Genomic DNA, 22,474 nt, shown 5'->3' on the forward strand with positions numbered 1-22,474 from the left:
TCTCAGGAGGTATTTGTGATCTGTTGGTTTGGAAAACTGACAATAGGAACATAAATCTTATTTCACCTGACAAATACAAGTAAAAATACCAAGACTTTGGAAACAAGTCTGGAAACTGAACAGGGAAAATGGAGACCCTGTTATTATTTAACCCTTATTAAAATCAACAGTGAATGTGGACATGGGGAAGTCAGCTTTTAACAATTTTCATAAGATATTTTAAGGCAGTTAGTTAGTTAGTTAGCTATTCTAGCTAGTTAGTTAGTGTGTGTGTGAGTGCATGTGTCTCCATGTGGAGGTCAGAAGACAACCCACCAGCACTGGTTCTCTGCTCAGAACACGTGGACCCATGGGGCTCACACTCAAGTTGTCAAACTTAGTGACAGGTACCTAAAAAGTCATTTCCAATGTTGTTGTTTAGAGAAATGTTGCGGCAGATATTGATGTGTTAGAATAGCATCTCACATCTGAACATAGCACACCAGGCCAAAGCAGTTTCACACGTAAGAGGTTTCACTGGGGACAAAGAGAAAGACAAAGGGGAAAAGAAAAAAAAGGGGAAGAAGTGGGGAAAGGTCTGCCTTTTATATATGCTGTGATGTAATCTGTTCGTAGGTGAGTGTGGGAAGTGGGTTCTTTGTGGTAGCCATAGCAACACATGATGATACCTATGTGTGACATTCTGGGTTTGGAGGGGTCTGCAAAACAGGTCTTTTGATGCCAACAGATATAGCTGTCCAGCTAGCAATAGCTTATGTTGCCTGGGTACTAGCTACATGTGAAGAACTAGCCTGCCTCCCTCTTAGTCTTAAAAGCCACCTTATAGTAAATATACACTGGGTTTATTCCTGTTTATAATCAAACCTCTGTTTGTTTCTCAAGGATTGGGCTATCCCCATCTGTAACCTTAACTACAAATAGCTCTGTACTGCCTGCTTCAGGAATAGCATGTAAATATAAAAAGTTATAAATAACTTCAGAATGGTGTTTACAACTACCTTGCAATGCTACCTTTGTTTCAAAAGGTTATACGGCCACCTGTGACTACCTTGTTATGCCTGTGCCCACCTTACAACCATGACTTTGTCTCAAGAGGTCCTTAAGACTCAGTTATTTGCTCTGCTCCAGTAACCCTGACTATTTTACCCACCAATTCCTCCATTTTGAAAACCCCTATACCATATAAGTCTTGTCTTCTACACATCCATGGCTGACCACTGGGACCCTGCCTTAGGGGGAGGCAGCCTGTGTACGTGAATAAAAAGCTTGCTTTACTTAATACGGACATGACGGCTTGGGTCAGTGGCTCTCTCCTGCCGTCTCTGGAATTAACACATGCTCTACCTCATTTCCGTGGTCCATGCTCACAGTGGCATTTTAAGGTTCCCTGACCCTTCTACATTTTCATTTTTATTGTAGCCATACTAGAAACTGCCTCAAATAATCTCTAACAAAGGAGAATAAACATACAAAACAATCCTGTCAGGCCAGGCATGATGGTACACACCTTTAATTCTGTCACTGGGGAGGCAGAGGCAGATGGATCTTTGTGAGTTTGAAGCCAGCGTGGTGTACATGATGAGTTTCAGGTGGGCTAGGGCTATACAGTAAGACCCTGTTTCAAATAAATAAATAAATAAATAAATAAGAAAACAAACGGTGATCGTGTGGTGGTTTGGATGAGAAGTGTTCCCGTAGGCTGGTGTATTTGAACACTTGGTTCTCAGTGGGTGGCGCTGATTAGAGGGGCTATGGGATCTTTAGGAGACAGAGTCTTAAAGGAGTAGGTAAATTACTGAAGCCAGGCTTTGGGGGTTTGTAGCCTCATCCACTTGACATTCTCTCTGCACTGGCTGGTGCATCTCTCTGCTACTCCATGTAGTGTCTTCTCTTAAGTTATATACACAGCATTTGCTTCTGCGGGCTTCTGCCACCCACAGAATTTAATTACAAATTCTAGGGTCCATTCCTCAGCTGTCACTTCTCTTTACCTGCTTCCTAACCATTTGTCCCTCGTTTCTCTGCATGTTGTGCTGCCCTGCTCTGCTCTCCATATGGGTACCTACATGTTTCTCTGGCCTCTCTTGCTACTTCATAGCTGTGATTTTGTTGTTGTTATGACCTGTAATATAAAAATCTGAGAAGCAGGATATCTAATATGCCACCACTGTGAAAGGGTCATTTGACTCCCAAAGGGGTTGGGACCCACAGGTTGAGAACCACTGCTCTAAAGGAGCAGAACTGGTAGAATGCATCTAAATTTAGATATAGAAAGGGGATGTGTTAGAGTAGCCTACAGGCTGTGGTTTAGCTAATCCAAACAATGACTGTCTGCCAACAGAAATTCCAAGAATCTAGTATCAGAATGTTGTTCAGTCCACAGGGCTGAATATCTCAGCTGAGTATCTTCAGTTTATGCTAAAATCTTCAAGACATAATCTCTGATGCCACTGGAGGAATGGGCTTGTCAGCAATGGAGAGGAAAGTCAAGCCAAGTGAAAGCAATCTTCCTTTTTCCATTTCTTTATGTAGGCTTCCAGCAGAAGGTGTGGCCCAGATTAAAGGTCGATCTTCCCATCTTCAAAAGAAACAGATTAAAAGTGGATCGTTCCCACTTCAAATGATTTAATTGAGGAAAAAGAAATCCATCATAGTTACCCAAGACAATGTTTCCAGAAGGACATACCAATGTACCCCAGGAGGCACAGTGTTTTCCCATGGAATGCAATGACATGTGTTTGAATCAGAAGGCCCAGAAGGCCATAAAGCACAGAAACTGTCCATTATAAAATGGAGGCAGCATATTATGTGATCAGGCCAGAGCAGGTCGTAAGGATACAAACTACTTACATAAACCTGTCTAAATGTCCATGCTCCTCACTTATGTTACAAGGCTTTCTGTACACAGGCAAGCATCTATAACTTCGTGGAAGATGCTCTATGATTGGTAGAAGAAGAGCATGCTAGGGCCTGGTTCACTGCTGGTTCTCCACTCTAGGCAGGAATGATCCAGGCGTGGGCAGTTATGTTACAGCACTTTCCCAGAACGGCCCTCAAAGGCTCTGGTGAAGAGAAACCAGCACAGTGCGCAGGAGCCCAGGCACTTCACAGAGACATACACTTTGCCCGGTGAGAGGAAAAATGGCCAGATATATGGTTACATACTTATTCATGGCTGTAGCCACTGGTTTGGCTGGACGATCAGGGACATGGAAGGAGCATGATTATGAAACTAGTGAAAAAGTCACCTTTCTCTAAATGGGCAAAGGACATGAAAATACACGTATCCCAGGGGCAGCCATTCAACAAACAGACCCTGGAACTTCACAGGTGAGAGCAAGCCCCCAGATATGCCCCACCATTATGTTCTGTATCCAAACGACTAAGAAAAACTGATCCCTGAGCCAAATAGTAGCAAGATGCTGACAGGATATAAGTCACCACTTTGCCATCTTGGCCACATAAAAAAATCGTCTGGGAAGCTCTTTCAAAATCCTGGTGCCTGGCTCCAGTGTGATTCATTTGGTTTGAACTGGGGCCAAGGCATTAACAATGCATAAACTCTACAGAGACTAACTTGTACCCAAGCTACAAATATCTGATTTGCCTACCTACATGATTGGGAAACCCAATGATTTCACTGACATAGGAAACGGCTTTTGTTCTCAGGTCTCTAAGTGGTATAACTAGTATGATGGTAGCCAGGGGTAACAACCACAATTACCTAAGAAAAGTAAGACCGGAAAAACCATTAGGAGGCTAAAGGTCATGGTTTAAACACGAAATGTCTCCCATAGGGTTATGTGTTTGAACACTTGGTCTCCAGCTAGGGGTGCTGTTCAATAGGTTATAGAAATATTAGAAGATAGAGTCTTGCTGTGTGGTGGTGGCACAGGATCCCAGTACCAGGGAGGCAGAGGCAAGCAGATCTCTGTGAGTTCAAGGGCAGCATGGTCTACATAGTGAGTTCCCAGATAGCTAGGCTATATAGCAAAACCCTGTCTGGGGTGGGGGTGGGGGTGAGGAAGGACCTTGCTGGGGAAAGTATATCATAGGAAGATGGGCTGATATTTTTATAACCTGGTCCTGCTCCCTCTTCGCTCTCCTTCCTGACTACCTCATCTTCTTACAGACATGCCTTCCTATAATGAATGACTGTTCAGGTCCTGGACTGTAAGTCAAAATAAACCCTTTATTTCTTAAGTTGATTTCTTGGGGTGTTCTATCAGAGCAGCAGAAAAGAAACAAATACCCCTGTTATCCAACTACTTGAGAAACTGAGGCAGAAGGATATAGGGTTCAAAGGAAGTCTAGGCTAGATGGCCAGACCTGTATCAAGAAGACAGGAGGAGAATCAAAGCTGAAAATCAGTAAAGACACATATTCAGCAAAAGCAGATGATAAACAAAGGCAGTTTGATTGGCTGTGTCATAAGCAACAGGTTTTTAAAACACTGGCACTGTGGGAAAGAGTAGACCAGTCAGAGGGTGGGTTTTTAAAGTACTCCCAGCATCAAGGGCACAGGAACGCCAGCCTGAGAGCCCTGACAATCAAAATTAACCCACCAGAAGGAATTCAGCAAGCTGTCATACTCTGGTCCAGTGTAAAAATTATTCCAGGCCAATGAAATAGCTCAGAGGTAAAAATACGTGCTGCACAAACCTGAATTCAATTCCTGAAGCCCACAGTGGAAGGAAAAAAACAGCTTCAGAGAGTTCCTCTGACATCCACACATGTTCCATGGCATGAGTTTACCTATGCACACACACACACCACCACCACCACCACCACCACCACCACCACATACCTCCTCCTCCTCCACCACCACCATCAACAACAATAACAAAAAAAAAAATTAAGGAATATTTCTAAAATAAAACATTGTGACCCAGCAAAAGGATTCTCTCAGAACATCTGGTCAATGATCACATTGGCTTGGCTCGTGTGTCTTCTAAGGAAGAATTCAAGTCTTTCCCTGCTTCAGGTAAGTACGTCCAGGTGTGGCAGAGCATGGTTGAAAGCCAGAATGGGTATATTGTAGAGGAGGCTGGAATTGAAAGGCTTGTTCTTGGTTAGTTGGAAACTCTACAATGCTGTGACAGGGAAAGGGATCTTGTACCAGCTGGCAAAATTGATGATTATGTTGGACAGTTTCATGTCAACTTGACACAAGCTAAGGCCATCCAGGAGGATGAACTTCAACTAAGAAAATGCCTCTAGCTATAGGCAAGCCTAAAAGGCATTTTCTTAATTAGTGATGGATAGGCGAGGCCTCAGCCCATAATAGGTGGGCTACCCCCCGGGCTAGTGATTCTGGGCTCTTTTTAAAAGCAGACTGAGCTAGCCAGAGGAAACACGCCAGTAAGCAGCACCCCTCCCTGGCCTCCACCTCAGTTCCTGCCTCCAGGATCCTGCCCTATTTGAGTTCCTGTCCTGATTTATTTTGATGATGAACAGAAATATAAGCCAAATAATTCCTTTCCTCCTCAACTTGATTTTGGCCACGGTGTTTCATCACAGCAACAGCAACCCTAACCAGGACAATGATCTTTAGAGGAGTTTTTAATAGGAGAATGATGTTATGGTCCTCAAGAAATTCTCAGTGTCCCAGATCATGGGATTGACAGACTGTGAGAGCAGAAAAAGGCATGAGGTGAGAAGAATCTGCATACGGGTGTGGGGGGTGTGGAGATAAACCCGGTGGTGGAGGAAGAAGATGGACGGGCGCAAAGCAGCACAGGCTCCCGCGACTCTTAGAAGATTCCTGATCCCACTCTACAGTGTATGGTCTGACAAGGCTCCCGAATACCAGTGAGCCAAGGCCAGGGTGGTGGCTGCTTCCTCTGTCTTCACAGAAATCTCTTGCAGCTGCATTTCCCATAGTCCTCCACCCAACCCAAGGGGGAAACCATCCACAACAGCAGCGTGCGTACATACGTACATAGGAGCCCTACTTTCTAGAGATATCACAAAAGTTTAGGAAAGCTGTGGCAGAGAGGGGGCTACATTTTCCCTTTGTGGAACAAATGTTTGAGTCCATGGCACCACTTTGAACACCCCTCACGATTAGAAAACCAATATGGGAGCTATCCTATTTGAGGCCCAATTCCTGCAATGGAAGGCGCCGTTCTATGACAAGGGGGTGGTGCCGGTTAATGACAGTTTAAATCGGGGCATCCAGCTGCCACCAGATTCCTTGCAGGGTGAGGGAACTGTGTTTCTCCAGTACAAATGGGGGCCCTCCTAATCATTTGGATCAGGTGAGGCTATGTGTCATGAACTGTGAAAAGGGTAACAAAAGGAGCGACAGTGCCTCTTCATAGATTAAACAAAAGCCTGCCCGCCGAATCCTTTGCTGATTTTGCTTCCTTCATACAGCAGTCAACCACCACATAAGCCATCGTGCCGAGACAGAGGCCCTTGCTGAGGAATAGATTTGGGAAGGGGCCACTACGGAAGCTCGGAAGCTCACAAAGCAGTCACTCCCATAAGGAATAGAGAGCTGGAGGACCAGAAAAATGCTACCAAAGACACAGGCATTTGCTCAGGCAATGCTGAAAGCTTGGCAGTGGCTTTCGGTGTCCATTTACAAGCAAAGGATGGCACTAATAAAGAAAAGGGCGCTGGGGCTGCCGGGGGAAGGGGGCAGGGGTGGGGGGGACCAAGGCCATTTTTCTAGGCGATCCCCTAATAAAAATCAGAAAGAAAGAAAAAAAGAGGTCAACCTCAGTATCCCCTAAATGTAAAAAAAAGGTTTCATTGGGAAAAGGATTGTCAATCTGAGAAAACAAAAAATGGTCGGCCATTAAACTCCCAACAGAGTAGTCTCCAGCACTCACAGTAAGGGAAAACAAAGGTGAGCCCTATCATGGACTATTCCCATAGTTAAAATAGTTAAAATCTATTTAAATATTAAATATTTAAATAGATTTAAAATCTAACTATTCCCATAGTTAAAATAGTTAAAATAGTTAAAATCAGGCCCCATGAGGCTTAAATTGAAAGGCGCCATATTTGGAGGTATCTTGGGCAAAGGGGCAAAACAAATTGCCTCCTTAAAAGCTCTGTCACAGGACTCAAGGGAAAAAAAAAAAAAAAGCTTGACTGCTTTCTGGCAGACTGCCTGGCCCATAACCTGGCAAGATAATGATAGTAACCAAGGAGCCATACGGCCTTTGGTCTTATTAAACCTGCCAAATAACTTATGGGACAGAGATGTACTTGAGGACACAGATGCCATGATTACAACAGACAATAAGGTCTTTTAATGATGACTACATAATCCAGGATAAACTGGATACGCAGCGCCCCCAATTCTACAGCTGTTGCTGACACAGGGTTCCAGTTCCCCCTCAAACTCACTTAAAACTCTGATGCCCCAGTAGGCGTCAGAGGGGCCTGTAGGGGGCGACAAATATACTAAATTATTAAAGCTTGTAAAAAAAAAAATTACAAGTAGGGCATATAGAACCCTCAACAAGCCCTTAAAATTCACCAATTTATGGCATCATAAAGTTGTAAAATTTTTAATCCTGCCATTTCCCTACACAAGCTGTTTCCCCAGTTGGCATCAGCCTCATCTAAGTCTTTGGTACAAACTTGTGGGCCATTACTATCCTTGGGACCCTACCAGCCCCCAAAGTAAGCCCCTGTGGCCTAAGACCAAATGCCCTGTGTAGCAAATAGACTTGACACACGTGCCTCAAATATGTACATACAAATATTGATACCTGTTCCTCTTACATGTTTACCATGACACAACTCCCAAAAATATAAAAAATGGTCATTACATCTATAAAAATAACAATGTTAATGATGGGTGTGCCCTTTGCTATAAAAACAGAAAATGGGCCTACATATGCTAATGACAAATTTCCCTCTTTCTACAAAAAATTTTAAAAAAGAAACCACTTCACTGAAATACTTCATAAATGGGCTAGAGAGATGGCTCAGCGGTTAAGAGCACTCATTGACTGCTCTTCCAGAGGTCCTGAGTTCAATTCCCAGCAACCACATGGTGACTTATGACCATCTATAATGGAACCTGATGCCCTCTTCTGATACATAGGTCATATATGTATATATGTCATATGCATTAAATAAACAAACAAACAAACACACAAATCTTTTTAAAGTACTTCATAACCCCACAACCCCCAAGGACAATTTTGCAATGTGTCTCACTAATCTCCTCCTCATTTTTTCTAGCAAGACCCACAACCTGATGACTGGTGGCCTCTGGAATCAGTCTGGGGCTGCCATGCCTCTTTGACCCCTGGTCCTGTATAGGTTATAGGCCATTTATCCCCATTCAGAATTGCTCCTTTTATGGCTCCCTCTTGGAAGGAAATCAAACCAGACCTTTCTCAGAGGCTTCTTGGACTGCCAACCACACATCACATGGGTGTCCAGTGCCCAAGTTGGCCCATACTGCACATCCCTGTGTGAGACCTCCTTTTTCTTTCTGGTCTGTCTCCAAAGTGACACTCTCAATGCTGAGTTAAACTGTTCAAAAGTTAACTGTATTCTCTCCCTCTGTTAGGATCCAGTGAATGGGGATACTGCCATGCTTCTCCAAGAACCACTACTGACCTAGGGCTTGGTAAATGCCACCGATGGCTGGACTGGGAAACTTGCATCTCTGACCATGCCCCATCCCTGTATCATTACAAGAGACTAAGGCATATCTGCCATCATTGCTGCCACAGTGGTAGGGCTCTTAGCTGCAGCCACTGCAGTTATAGCCTTGCAAAAACTCTGTGCAGGCGGCCACTGCACTCAATACGATTTCAACCCTGATGGCCTCTGCTTTAGATAAGCAGGAAACCAGCTCTTAAAATTAGGTGTGTTAAATTTACACCATCAAGTGGGACTTTTACAAGATGATGTTCATCATCTATGGGATCTTGTTCAAATCAATTGTCATCTATGCTATCCTGCTTAGCTTAACACTATTTCAAACACACCTTAATAATACGACAACACTAAATTTACAGCATAGCTATATCACAGACACATGGAATTCCTCATTTCTTTCTTTCTTACATCAGCTGCATCAAGATATTGTCTCCATTAATGCTACTCTTATAGCTGTTGTTACCTTGGGCCAAATGGCTGGACTCTTTAAGGACATAGGGTCAAAGCTGTTCCATCTTGTTTCCCCTGCAAACCTTTTCATTTGTGCTACTATTCTTGTTGGAGGCAGAGTTGCAATTTTTATAATCCAAGCCATTAGATATATAAGGGATAAACAGCCCCACAGCAAATCCCTTTTATTGGAAGTACTCAGTCCTAAAATAATAATAAAATAATTCCTGTAGGGAATGTGGAGAGAAACCCGGTGGAGGAAGAAGAGGGACAGAGTGCTAGGTACCACAGGCTCCTGTGACTCCTAGAAGAGCCCTGATCCACTGTACAGTGTATGACCTGACATGGCTCCCGAATACCAGTGAGCCAAGGCCAGGGTGGGGTCTGCTTCCTCTGCTTCATGGAAATCTCCCCAGGAGATTGGACCCTCCCCTACAGGCTCATGAACAAGCCAGTCAGATTTGGCTAAACAACACAGGTTGTACCCTTGAGTACATAAACATACCCTAATTGCCTAAAAAGCTATATATAAGCTCGTGCAATGAACAATAAAGTTCGACCATCTGATGCTGGTCTCCGGAGTCTAAATCCCGGTCATCTTCATAGGCTCCGTCCTCACTTTCCCCCACAAATGGGTTGTGCGTAGGTGAACAGAGAAAGCAGTATCCGTGGAGAATAGACTCTCTCATCCTAAAAGTGGAGACAGGATAAGTAAAAATCCATGTGTCTTCAGACACAGGGAAGTGGCTAGGTTTTAAGGGGTTGGGAGGTAAGGCCATCCATCTCCACAAAAAAAGACAAAGGGTGAAGCCATTAGTCTTGAGAATTCAGTTAAAGATGAATGAGTCTAAAAGGAAAGATATTGACTGGCCTACACCTGTGATGTTTATTCTAGGTCTGTCCTTAGTGACAGCAATGTCTGTGAGCACTTCTGGGTCTGGCAGCAACATCTTCAATATCTGATCCCAAAAGGTTAGTGTCCTACTTGGCTTTCTATTTCTGTGAGAAACACCATGACCGAAAGCAACTTGTGGAGGAGAAAGTTTATTTTAGTTTAAAGCTTACAGTCCAGTACAAAGGAAAGTCAGAGCAGGAACTCAAGACAGGAACCTGGAGGCAGGAACTGAGTCACAGACCTTGGAGGAATGCTACTTACTGACTTACTCCCCATGGTTTGCTCAGCCTTCTTTTTATACAACCCAAGAGCACTTACACAGAGATCGCACCACCCCACAGTAAGCTGGGCTCCCCTAAATCAATCATTTATTAAAATATCCCACAGGCTTGTCAACAGACCAATCTGATGGGGTCATTTTTCTCAACGAGGTTCCTTTTACTGGCTAACTCTAGCTTGTGTCAAGTTGACAAAAAACTAACCAGCCCAGTTAGGTGTTAGGAATCCTGGCTCAGAGTTAAGGTTTGGAATAGCTAGCCACCACCCAGTGATTTAACATCAGTTCAATTCTCAATGTCCCCTAATGGTCCATGCTGGTTAGTGTCCAGTAGAATTCAGGGATCAGGGCAAGGTTTGACCCAGAGTTCCTCTAATTCACTGTTATTTAACCTGGTCTTTTATATGCTTGCTGTCTAGTTATTATTATTAAAGGCCTACTTTATTAAAGCTTTTAAAGGGTACTTTAATGAGGTACTTTTGAAGAGTCTAAAGGCTATTCTCAGGTGTAGGGAGCATTTTCCCAGTGTCTGAGGAGATTAGGAGATGCGTTGACTAGGTATGTAAACATAGATTTCCCGCCTTTGAATTCAGATCACAGGTTGTTATACGTGAAAAAGCTCTGTCAGGCAGTTCATAAGAGAAACCAGGTTTTCATTAGCCCTCTAGGTGATTTCTTAGATCTTAGCTTACTGCCTTAAGGGAGGCCTTTTCCACACCCTGGATCTGCAGGTGAGGAAGTGATGTGCATATCAGATCTCTGGAGTTAGTATAATAATACTATTTAGTGTTGCTAGAGGGGACCAACGCATTCCCAGAAGGGTGACAGTCGGGGTCCTGGGAATGGAGAGAGTCTGAAAACAAACAAAACAAAACAAAACACTGCCAAGGCCCAGATGTGAGCTTTGCTTTTTCAAGCATGGCAGAGAAGAAAATATCAACATAAATGTCCTAGAACATGTTGTTTTTTAAACAAAAATCTCAATTGTTCAGTTTTACCAGTGAAGACTTAGGAACCATATACTGGGCTAAAAGCCTGCTAGCTCAGAGAAACAGAGAAAGCACCCAGCTGTCCTTCCTCCTCAGCCTACATCCCAGAAGGAATGCATCTCTCTCATGCTATCTCAAAAAAAGTCCTTCAAACTCAATGCCCCTCCCTTCTACTTCCTGTGCATCTCTATCCATCCTCCTGACTCACTCTTACTCTCTGGTTTGTATGTTTTGTTTTGTTTTGTTTTTTCCTTAATAATCCTATGTTCACTTTCTGCCAACTGGTTGCTGGCTCTGCCTCTTGACCTATGGTAGACTTTATTTAATCATAAGTTTGAGGCCAGCCTGGTCTAGAGTGAGTTCCAGGACAGCCAGGGCTACACAGAGAAACCCTGTCTCAGGAGGGGGGAAAAAAGTGTGACTCAAGCAGGCCTAGAGAAAGGGGAGAGAGGGAGGGAGAGCTAGGATCCTTGGGTTCCCTTCCAGTCTTTGAATCCCACAGGCAATGGAACAGACCGAAAACCTAGAGGAATTTCTGACCTAGTACCAGAATTCCTGGAAGAGACAGACATGGGTCTCAGAGGTCCTGGGAGAGTCATCAGAAGGCAGCACAGGTCCTGAGTTAGAGGCAGGGAGACCAGCAACAAAGGAGGAGAGGACCCGCGGGACCTGATTCCTTAAAGCTACCTCTTCCAGGTGTTAGGTTTGGGAAGCAGAGTTGAAGAGGGAGGCATAGAGTCTTTTTGTACCTTGAGTAAAAGCCATTAACACATTGGAGTCTGAGGTAAAGTTTCAGCCTACTCAGGGAAGACAAGGGAGTCTTCCTTAAGACCACAGCCATGTACCTCAAGAGACATACAGGCAGACAATTCCCAGCTGTACTTGGGGGCTTCAGTACAGTACAACTCAGTCCCCAGTGTTTGACCCTCTCTGTCCAATTATATCTAGTATCAGTCCGTCTATCCATTCATCCATGCAGACCTGGTTGTGTACCTCACCTCTGTGGTCCTGCACCTCTTCCCCAAAATCTCCTCCGGCCCCCCAAAGGGGCTCATGATACTGCAGCTCAGGTCCGCTCTCCTCCAGCAGCGCTCCAGCTCGGGTCCATAGAATCTTATTTAATCACCGGTAGTCATTCTTCTTACATCTGTATCTGGGTACTATCTCTGCCTTCAAGAAGAGTGAGTTCCAGGACAGCCAAGGCTACACAGAAAACCCTGTCTCAAAAAACCAGAGAGAGAGAGAGAGAGAGAGAGAGAGAGAGAGAGAGAGAGAGAATGGAAAATGAGAGTAAACAAGAGAAAAACAAAAAAAACAAAAAACAAGTCAGGTGCTAACCCAGATCAATGCCCCGTAATCTCATTTTTATGCCCCCAAGAATCTACTCCCTTCTCCCCCTCTTTCCCTACACTAAAGTCAATAAGGAATGCAATTTAATAATGCTTTCAGGGCTTGGCATGTGGCTGTTCCATTTTATAAAGGTGACCGCCATCCTCATTTACTTTAGCTTGGAGATATTTAAGGATGTTTTTGACTTACCAGTGGGATTTGCAAGCTGCTTTTCTCTTCTTTGAAACCCTCCGAGCTCACCTATTAGTGGAGCACACTAGCGTGGCCTTAGCTACTCGTTCTGAAACACTGTCCATGCATAAACGATCAGTGGAGCTGGCTGTTGACTCTACCGAGATTCTGTATAGACTAATTCGCTATTGACGAGCTCACCTCAGGCCGTAGTTGTTATTCAACGTTCATGGGTGGTTTTATGACAAGAAATTGTGTTAATTAAATTTGACTTGAGGCTGCCTCCATACATTGAGCTCCTACTGTAGCAAACTGGAACCTAGTTTAATGGGGAGGCTGAGAACCTAACTTGTCTATTTTTGTCACAAAGCGTGGAGTCTCAGCCAATCACAGAACTGTCAGTCAGTCAGTCACAGGCAGCCAACCAATCAGATTAAATTCAAGGCGCAGGCCTCACCCATCAGGCTGACTGCAGACAAACAAACAAAAAGGATGAAACTCAGAAACACTTTGGGAGCAGTCCCTCCTGAGCCATCTCTCCAGCCCCGGCTTACCTCCTCCCTTTAGTTACTTCATGTGCCCAAATGAGAAATTAACATTTGCCGGGCAGTGGTGGCACATGCCTTTAATCCCAGCACCCAGCACTTGGGAGGCAGAGGCCAGCCTGGTCTACAAAGTGAGTTCCAGGACAACCAGGGCTACACAGAGAAACCCTGTCTCGAAAAACCAAAAGAGAGAGAGAGAGAGAGAGAGAGAGAGAGAGAGAGAGAGAGAGAGAGAGAGAGAAGTTAACACTTATTAACAAAAACAGGCTCTACCTACACATTACATTGCTGCAAGTGTAACAACTTAGCACCTGAGAGAAGAGAATTCAGATGACTAGAAAGCCTAGGAGTTATCACAGTGCTACAGAACTTGCCTCACATGCCCCAGATCCAGTGTTGGGTTCCAGAACAGTAGCTGTCTGGAAGGAGGGATCTTCCAAGGAGACACTTTGTACTCCTTCCTTGTTTGGCGATCAGACTCTTGAGACATGGACACTCCCCCACACACTCCCACTTCCAAGACTGGCATTTCCCTGTCTCTCACGCTGGGAGAAGAAAGAGATTGTGGCCCAGGTGTCAGCCAGAGGCAGAGCTTGCCTCCCAACAAGAGAGTTCACAGAGCTCTGAGAACTTGTCAGGCCACCCTGGAAGAGGACCCAGAGCTAGACTCCATCCTGAACCAACTGCTTGATTTTATATACCTCTTGCCCTTTATCTATCCTAAATTTCATGTTTTGAGAGTCACTCTACTTCCGTGTTTGTTCCTCTTCCAAATGTGGCTGATAATCAGCCTGCCTCTATCCCAGGCTTAAAAATCATCTGACACTAAGGACAAATTAGTTCATTCTGATTAAACCTGTCTCTCAAGGACTGGGCTAGGTTCCACCTGTAACCTTAACTACAAATGGTTCTGTACTGCCTGTTCCAAGAAACACCAACCATGTCTTTGTTTCACAAGATTATTATGACCACCTTGTTAGACCACCTTGTTCCTGCCTTATTAGGACCACCTTGCAAACACATCTTTGTTTCAGGAAGTTGTTATGACCAATTTATTACGCTTATGCTTTGTTTCTGTAATTCTACCTATTTTGCCTGCCAAATCCCCCATTTGGAAACCCCCTACTCCTGAGTATAAAAACCCTTAGCTTACCCATGTTCAATGTTGATCTCCTGAGTCCCACCTTTAAGGAGAGACTGAATTAGCCGGGCGTGGTGGTGCACGCCTTTAATCCCAGCACTCGGGAGGCAGAGGCAATTGGATTTCTGAGTTCGAGGCCACCTGGTCTACAGAGTGAGTTCCAGGACAGCCAGGGCTACACAGAGAAACCCTGTCTCGAAAAACAAAAAAAGAAAAAGAAAAAAGAAAAGAGAGAAAAAAAAAAAAAAAGGAGAGACTGAATTATGAACACAAATAAAGAAAAGGCTTGTTTTAATCAATTGCTAGCATTACTTAATTTGACCATGATTTGGGTCCATGCTCTTTCTCCTTGTATCTGTGGGATTAACAGTGGAAAGACTGAATAAATTAATCTCTGCCTGTCTCCTTGATTGCTCTATTTGAGGACAAGTGATCAAACATAGTCTCTTAAGGACTTCAAGGTCAAGGCTTAGACCATAACAACTCTGCTAACAGCTTGGGGGTGGGGAGGGAGAGGGAGAAGGAGAGGGAGAAGGAGAGGGAGAGGGAGGGAGGGAGAGAGAGAGAGAGAGAGAGAGAGAGAGAGAGAGAGATTTACAAAGGACAAAAAATTGATTATAATAGGAAATTTCCTTTTGAAAAGATGTTCAGAATGTCTATGATTATAACAAGAAATTAAATAAAGGGCTGGGCCCTGTTCCATCAATCAAAGGCAGATCTTATGGAAGCATTCGCTCAACTGAGGCTCCCTTTCAGATAACCCCAGCTGGTGTCATGATCCTAGCCAGCACACCCACTGAGCCAGCTCACTGCCCCATTGGATGCTCTGTGAAAGGAGCTGCTTTTCTGGCTTGTTACCTGCGGCAACTGACTTCAGAAGACTATTCTTGCTAGTGCTGTCTAAGGGCAGCTGTCACTAAGAGGCTGTTCACCACGAGTTTGCTGCACACCCTGAAAACTTGAGTCTGCTGTTGTTTTTTCCTTCAGTTTTATGTTCTTCAAATTTCTGAAATCTACCCTGTTGGGCTGATTATGTTTAATAAAGCACTTCTACTATAAAATTCTTATATTATTATTTTCATGTCTAATAATAACTCATGTTTAGTAATAATGATAAAATAAAAACAAAATGGAATAGAACAAAACAGAAAAAACAAAGAGCACAAGAAACGAATATAGAAACAGAGTTGCACACAGAGAAAAATCCCATAAAACACAAAACCAGAAACCATATATATATATATATATATATATATATATATATATATATATACATATATATGTATATATATATGTGTGTGTGTATATATATATATATATATATATATATATATATATATATATATATACACACACACATACATACATACAAAAGACCTGTAAGGTTAAAAACAAAAACAGAAACAGAACCCTCCACTTGGCCACTGACTGCTGGGCTTTAGCCTGCCCTTCAGTGTGGTTTGTATATGACAGTGCAGAGCTTCCTCTAGCTTGTATTCTTGCTCAGGACATTTCGGGTTTAAACAGCAAAACATTAGGACATAGTTTCTGCTTTTAAAAACCACATGTTCTGAACGCTTAGCGTTAGACTCAGGTTCCCAAACACTTGGGTGTGGTTCCAATCTGTGTCTGAGCGATCACCTCTCTCTCAATGGTCATCTCTGGCAACTCTCTGTAAAGTCAACAGGTGCTACCTACCTCCTTAACACAGAATAATCTCTCCAGTGCTGTTACTGTTATACCACGGGAACGGCAGAATCTTTCTACTAAACAGTATGGTCCTAGCATATATATAGTAATGCATATTTATTTTTTTGCTTTGAGTTTTATTTTAGGGGTGTTGGAACTTGAACCCAGAACTTCATACATGCTAAACTTGAGCTTTACCAGTGAACTACACCCCAAGCCGCTATTACCTCTTTGAAATTTGTTCCTCTTCTTCCCCTTGGAAGAAAAAATAAAGACAGGAAGCAGGTAGTGTTAGGCTGGAACCCCTGCTTATGCCCTACACAAGCTGGGAAACCCCATCTGCTCGTCTTCCTGCAACCCTCCCCAAATAGAAAACTCCCTGGCTAACACATCATCACTCCCTGTCTCTACCCTTCCAGCAACCCACCCAGGAGCACCCGCCCAGGGGCACAGTCTTGGGCCATATTTGGACACCATCCCAGCTCCTAGCTGGCACATCATCACTCCTCGCCTAAGCTCTATAAAACCCCCTTGTTTTAGCCTGAATGTGTGATTTCACTGATCTCACCTGTGAGATCAGAGAGCCCTCCCAAGAGCTGCCTCCTAATAATCCCTCCTTTATCTACTTTTTATCTGGTCTAATCAGACCTATATCTGCATCTATGAGGGAGAGAAAATGCCTATCTGGTAATAAGGACTTCCTAGTTACTGCTCTATTGTTATGACAAAACACCATGTCCAAGGAGACTTCAAAGAAAAGTCCTTCTGGTTTCAGAGGTTAAACCCAGGAAGGTGGAATGGAAGCTGGAGGCGGGAACAGCAGAGAGCTCACATCTTGGTGTGCAAGTGGGAGGCACAGGGCCAAATCAGAGTACCTCAGATATATTGAAACCTCAGAGCCTGCCACTGGTGACAAATTTCTTCCAGTATTGCCACACACTTCCCAATCCTCTCCAAACAGCCACCAACTGCAGACCAAGCAATCAAACACAGGAGCCTATAGGACCATTCTTGTTCAAACCACCACAAAGTCCTTACCAAGTTGTGTGGCCAAGCTTTAATGTCTTGGGCATGTCAGATTTGGATATTTATTCATTTGTTTATTTTCTATATATGAAACTATACTGTTGTACAGTGTTGTACACTGTTGCTGTACAGATGGTTGTGAGCCATCTTGTGGTTGCTGAGAATTTTACTCAGGACCTCTGCTCTCTCCAGCAATGCTCGCTCCAGCCCAAAGATTTATTTATTATTATATGTAAGTACACTGTAGCTGTCTTTTGACACACCAGAAGAGGGCATCAGATCTCATTATGGGTGGTTGTGAGCCACCATGTGGTTGCTGGGATTTGAACTTGGGACCTTCGGAAGAGCAGTTAGTACTCTTGCCCACTGAGCCAACTCTCCAGCCCTAATTTGGATTTCTTGTAATGTTGAGGTACAGGGGGAGCTCTCTTCCCACTCTGATTTATTATCATGTGCTATCAGACTCTCTCTGCCACTTGGGTTTTTGCTATTTCTTCTTAACATTACCAGCCATATTTCTAATATTTCCAGGAAAATTATTAGTGAGCATGAAAAGTTTTCCTGGCACAATCGTGGCTATGCAGTTACTCTGTTTAATCTCAGATCTGTTCTCTGCTCAGTGTTTGACTGAAACTAAGAGACAGGAATTGATAAAAGGAAGTGTGTTTATTTAGACTTTTGGCCAGAAATGGGGAGGGAAAGATTCTCTGCTCCCGCTGCCTTGCCTACAGTTCTGTTACAGTTTATAGAAAAGGTGAAACAAACCAAGAATAACTGCATACGGGGCTGGTGAGATGGCTCAGTGGGTAAGAGCACCCGACTGCTCTTCTGAAGGTTCGGAGTTCAAATCCCAGCAACCACATGGTAGCTCACAACTATCCGTAACGAGATCTGACTCGAGTGTCTGAAGACAGCTACAATGTACTTACATATAATAAATAAATAAATCTTTAAAAAAAAAGAATAACTGCATATTACTTAACCTTTCTCTGGGAGACAGACCCTCGTCTGGGACCAGGACTTTGAGATCTTCTTTTAGGGCACGTGTACCACAGACGGGGGCACAGTGAGGTGGAGAATGCTCAGACTCTGGGAATCTCAGAGATATGAGAAGGCATAAGTAGAGCTCCCTGTGTCCATGACTGCTTTGGAGCACATAGCCACGCCCCTCAACTAGGGGAGCACACGCAGTCAGTTACGTAGCACACTACTTAGATGGCCTCTCCATGCTATTAAGGCGTATGAAACTCACTCCCAATAAAGAAATACAAACAAGCTAAGACTGTCTCAGAGAGTTGCTTCATTAAAGACGGCCACAGGGAAGGCCTTCACTTAAAGGAGCTGTAACATTAAGATTCTTTTTTTTTAAGATTTATTTATGTATTTTATGTATATGAGTAGACTGTAGCTATACATACAGATGGTTGTGAACCTTCATGTGGTTGTTGGGAATTGAATTTGGGACCTCTGCTCGCTCTGGTCAACCCTGCTCACTCTGTCCCAAAGATTTATTTATTATTATAGATAAGTACACTGTAGCTGTCTTCAGACGCATCAGAAGAGGGCATCAGATCTCATTACAGATGGTTGTGAGCCACCATGTGGTTGCTGGGATTTGAACTCAGGACCTTTGGAAGAGCAGTTAGTGCTCTTGCCTGCTGAGCCATCTCATCAGTCCAACATTAAGATTCTTTAAGAAACCTCCCCATCCCGCTTCCCCTCCACCTCCTCCCCATCCTGTCTCACACTCACCTGGCACTCGCTCCAAACTGGGCCAGGATCTGCTTTTCTCCTTCAGGCCTGGAATACAGCCGAGTTTGAAGCCTCAAAGGAAATTTGGACTGTGGACCTGTTCCAGATTTTGCCTTGCCCTCCCCGAGGTGGTGTACCGGTGGTGTCCAGACACGGTAAAAGGAGAGGCAGAACGCAGTGCCACAATTCTATCCCCCAGAATCCTGGCCCTAGAATGCTTCCCTGGAGAGATTGTAATACCTTTTTAGATCCTTGCGACCCAGTGATAGTGTCATATAATCACAACTGTTATTCACTAATGGGCACATTGGTGACCCCCGAGTCACCATCTTGATAAAAAATTGTACGTGTCTCAGATGGTCCTATCATAGACCATAACATCCACCATGTGGATTACAGAAACAGACTGAATGGAACACAGAAAGAACGGTGTTGTCTGTAGATCTGTAACCAAAGCCATTAACCACCCCATGCAGGAGAGCATAAAGGAGGAAGCTACTAACCAGTGATGGCCAAGAGTTTTCCCACCACTGAAACCGTGAGCATTATACTGAATAACACAGACCTGGTGTCTATGGTAAAGCAATAAAGAGTATCAAGGAGCAGCCTAGCTGTATAATCCTGGAAGGATGCTGGCATTGACAAAGATATGGCATGGATACAGAGAAGCATCAGGAAAGAAATTCCGAAACTCACTCCTCTTGCTCAATGAGAAACTGCCAGAGCCCACACTGGCCAATCCAACTGGGAGCCAGCCAGCCAGGGAGCTTGCGTAAGAGGACCCAGAGCAGTAGCCTCCAAGGAGTGAAATGGATGTGAGGACAAAGAGAATAGCCATTGTGGCCCCTCACTGGAGATCTCATTTTGCCTTCCCAGTGAAGGCAAGAGCCTCTTTCTCAACCCTCTCTCTGGGTTAGCGCTGTAATGGCAACAGCTTCCCTCTATAGACGTCCACAGGTCACTGTTCATTTATTCACTGTTGTTCACATGTGATGTTTACTACTTAATATTCAACATATGATATTCCAGATGCTGTTGCAGATAACATGCACTATTCCCTGGTACTCATTCAGTACCAGGCTTGTGCTAGGTGCCTAGATGCCTGCTCCTCAAATCTCACAGTAGCTCACAAAGGCGGTTATTATCTTCTGTAATTAAAGAGAATGATTAGAGGAGAGAGATCCAACCCGAAATAACTCAGTGCCTTATTCAGGCCACAAACCACATCCTGTCCTAAATAGCCCCTCAGAAAGGAGAAAACAGTATTTCTTTGATAACCATCTGTTTTATCCTGTGCACACCTCCTCCTTGCCTGGCACCAGCATGAGCTGAGATTGGACACCACGAACTGGTCTTGGCTGGGAGATACAAGATCTCCCCCTGGGATCTGCCTTACGTCGTCCAGTGAGCAGAGGAAACCAGATTCTGTGTGTCCTCCTTAATTGCTAGCTCATGGGTTTAATTCACTGGTTGTTTTATTTAGAGTCTGTGAAGGAAGAACCAACCATCCTGTTTTCCCTGAGTTAAGGCTTCTCTCCGGCATCAAGACAACCAGTAAGATCCATCTCACGGATGTGACTATCACGTGGCAGAGCTATTTAGTCCAGGAGAATTCTAAATGATAATGCTCCAATCTTGTCAGGAAAATGGCTTCGCTCCCAAATCTTCTTTTCTTGGTCACATTTGTGTGTTCAGCCCCTTGGGAACATTCCCAGGACAACCTAGGCCTGAATGCAGCTTATTCTCGCTTACATGCAAGCTCTCCTGGGGCTCTTCCAAGTGGGGAGTGCTGTGCCTAACAACCCATGTTAAATGTCTCTTTATGGGTTTTGTGTTGTTCTATCTCTTCAGTTTTGTTCAGGTTTGGTTTGGTTTCTGAGGCAGAGTCTTATGTATTCCTAACTAGCCTCCAACTGCTGGTCCCTGCCTCCACCTCCCCAGTGCTTGGATTACAGGTTAGCATTACCATGCGCAGCCTCTTCTGCTGTCTAATACATCTCTTTCTTTCCAGTGCATCCTATAGAATTTTACTCTGCATACTAATAAGCAAAGATAAGGCCTGTTTTTCTCCCGTTTTTCCTTTCTTTTTCCCTCCTTTCCCAAAAGTTAAAAGGTACTTTATTTTACAGAAATGACATTGTTCCTTCTAGGAAAGTTACAACTGTCTCTTCCCTAAAAGCAGTTTTACTAAGATATAATTTATATACTATGACATGTCATTTTAAATATATAATTTTGTAATTACAAACAAAATCAAGATATGGAACATTAGTTGGTTTTGGTGGTGCATGCTTTTAACCCCAGCTCTCAGGAAGTAGAGGCAGAGGCAGAGGCAGAGGCAAAGGCAGGCAGATCTCTGTGAGTTCTAGACCAGCATGATCTACATAGTGAACTCTAGGACAGCCAGAACTACATAAAGAGACCCTGTTTTGAAAAAACAAAAACAAACAAACATGGACTATCTCATCACCTCAAAAGCCTTCCCTCACACTGCCCTATGCTCATTCCTTCCCACAAGCCCCAGACCAAACCTGTCTCCTGTTGTCATGGACCAGAATTCAGATCCACCATTCTGGGTGACACGGTGGCCCACCATAATTCTAACACTCAGGAGGCAGAGACTGAAATCCCTGGAGCAAGCTGGCCAGCTAGACTGAGCTATCAGCAAGCTCCAGGTTCAACTGAGAGACTCAGTAAATAAAGTGGAGACTACCAATATCAGCCTCAAGCTCCCACATGTGAACACACGTGCCCCACACATGTAAACACACGTACACACAAACAGAACAAAAAGACAATCCAGTCTGAATATATACATATCTGTTGAGAGAATATCTTGTGTGCTGTATGGCTGCCTCACCTGTCAATTTAAGAACCTATGGCCTATAGGAAAGGGTAGAATAGAGGGTGGGACATCCTGAGGCAAAAAGAATGCTGAGATAGAGCCAGGAGGGTTGCAGGAGTGCTGCACCCACTCAAGAGCTCTCTGGATTTGAGAATGAAAGACACACACACACACACACACACACACACACACACACTCATGTGTGCAATGGCTGGGCACTTCTAAACCTCCCTGTGGCTAGCAAACACTCCCCTCCAGTATTCCTGAGTTAACATCTTTAATCTATATTTCATCTCTGCTACCCCAGATCCAAAGGGGAAGTGGCCCCCAGGGATTCTTAGTTGCTGGCAGACCTTTAAGTTTCATCTTTCTACTTCTGAGCTCTCCCTCCCCCTCCCCCTCCCTCCCCCTCCCTCTCCCTCTCTCTTTCTCCCCCTTGTCTGTGGAATCTAAAAGTCCATTCCTGTCTCTCTGCCTAGCCATTAGCTGTATGGCAATTCTTTATTATCAATTGAATCCTGCTGGGGGCAGAGACCCTCAGGCTTGGCAGCTCGACTTTTGGGAGCAGAAATAAGACAAAGCATTAGAACCAATTCCCAACATGGGAGAGCCCAAAAACCTACAACACCAGAATTCCAGCTTTGGCTTATTTCGTACTTCAACTCACTGGGACCAATGGCTAACTGTGAGAGCACGCTCTGAGTTTG

General features: G+C 44.1%; 2 long non-coding RNA genes across 2 annotated transcripts; one reads left to right on the forward strand and one right to left on the reverse strand.

Annotated features, from left to right (window-relative positions):
- Positions 1 to 1,415: 1,415 nt before the first annotated feature.
- Gm11413 (predicted gene 11413) lies at positions 1,416 to 13,767 on the reverse strand. The gene is made up of 3 exons (NR_045450.1): positions 13,689 to 13,767; positions 12,247 to 12,465; positions 1,416 to 2,578 (listed from the first exon to the last, which is right to left on the reverse strand). It is a non-coding gene; the product is annotated as a predicted gene 11413 (long non-coding RNA).
- Gm11184 lies at positions 6,174 to 15,415 on the forward strand. Its single transcript, XR_390685.2, has 3 exons — positions 6,174 to 6,260; positions 9,983 to 10,059; positions 15,212 to 15,415. It is a non-coding gene; the product is annotated as a predicted gene 11184 (long non-coding RNA).
- Positions 15,416 to 22,474: the final 7,059 nt, after the last annotated feature.

Source organism: Mus musculus, chromosome 4 (assembly GCF_000001635.26).
Source record: "Mus musculus strain C57BL/6J chromosome 4, GRCm38.p6 C57BL/6J".
In the NCBI taxonomy this organism is placed as follows: Eukaryota; Metazoa; Chordata; class Mammalia; order Rodentia; family Muridae; genus Mus; species Mus musculus.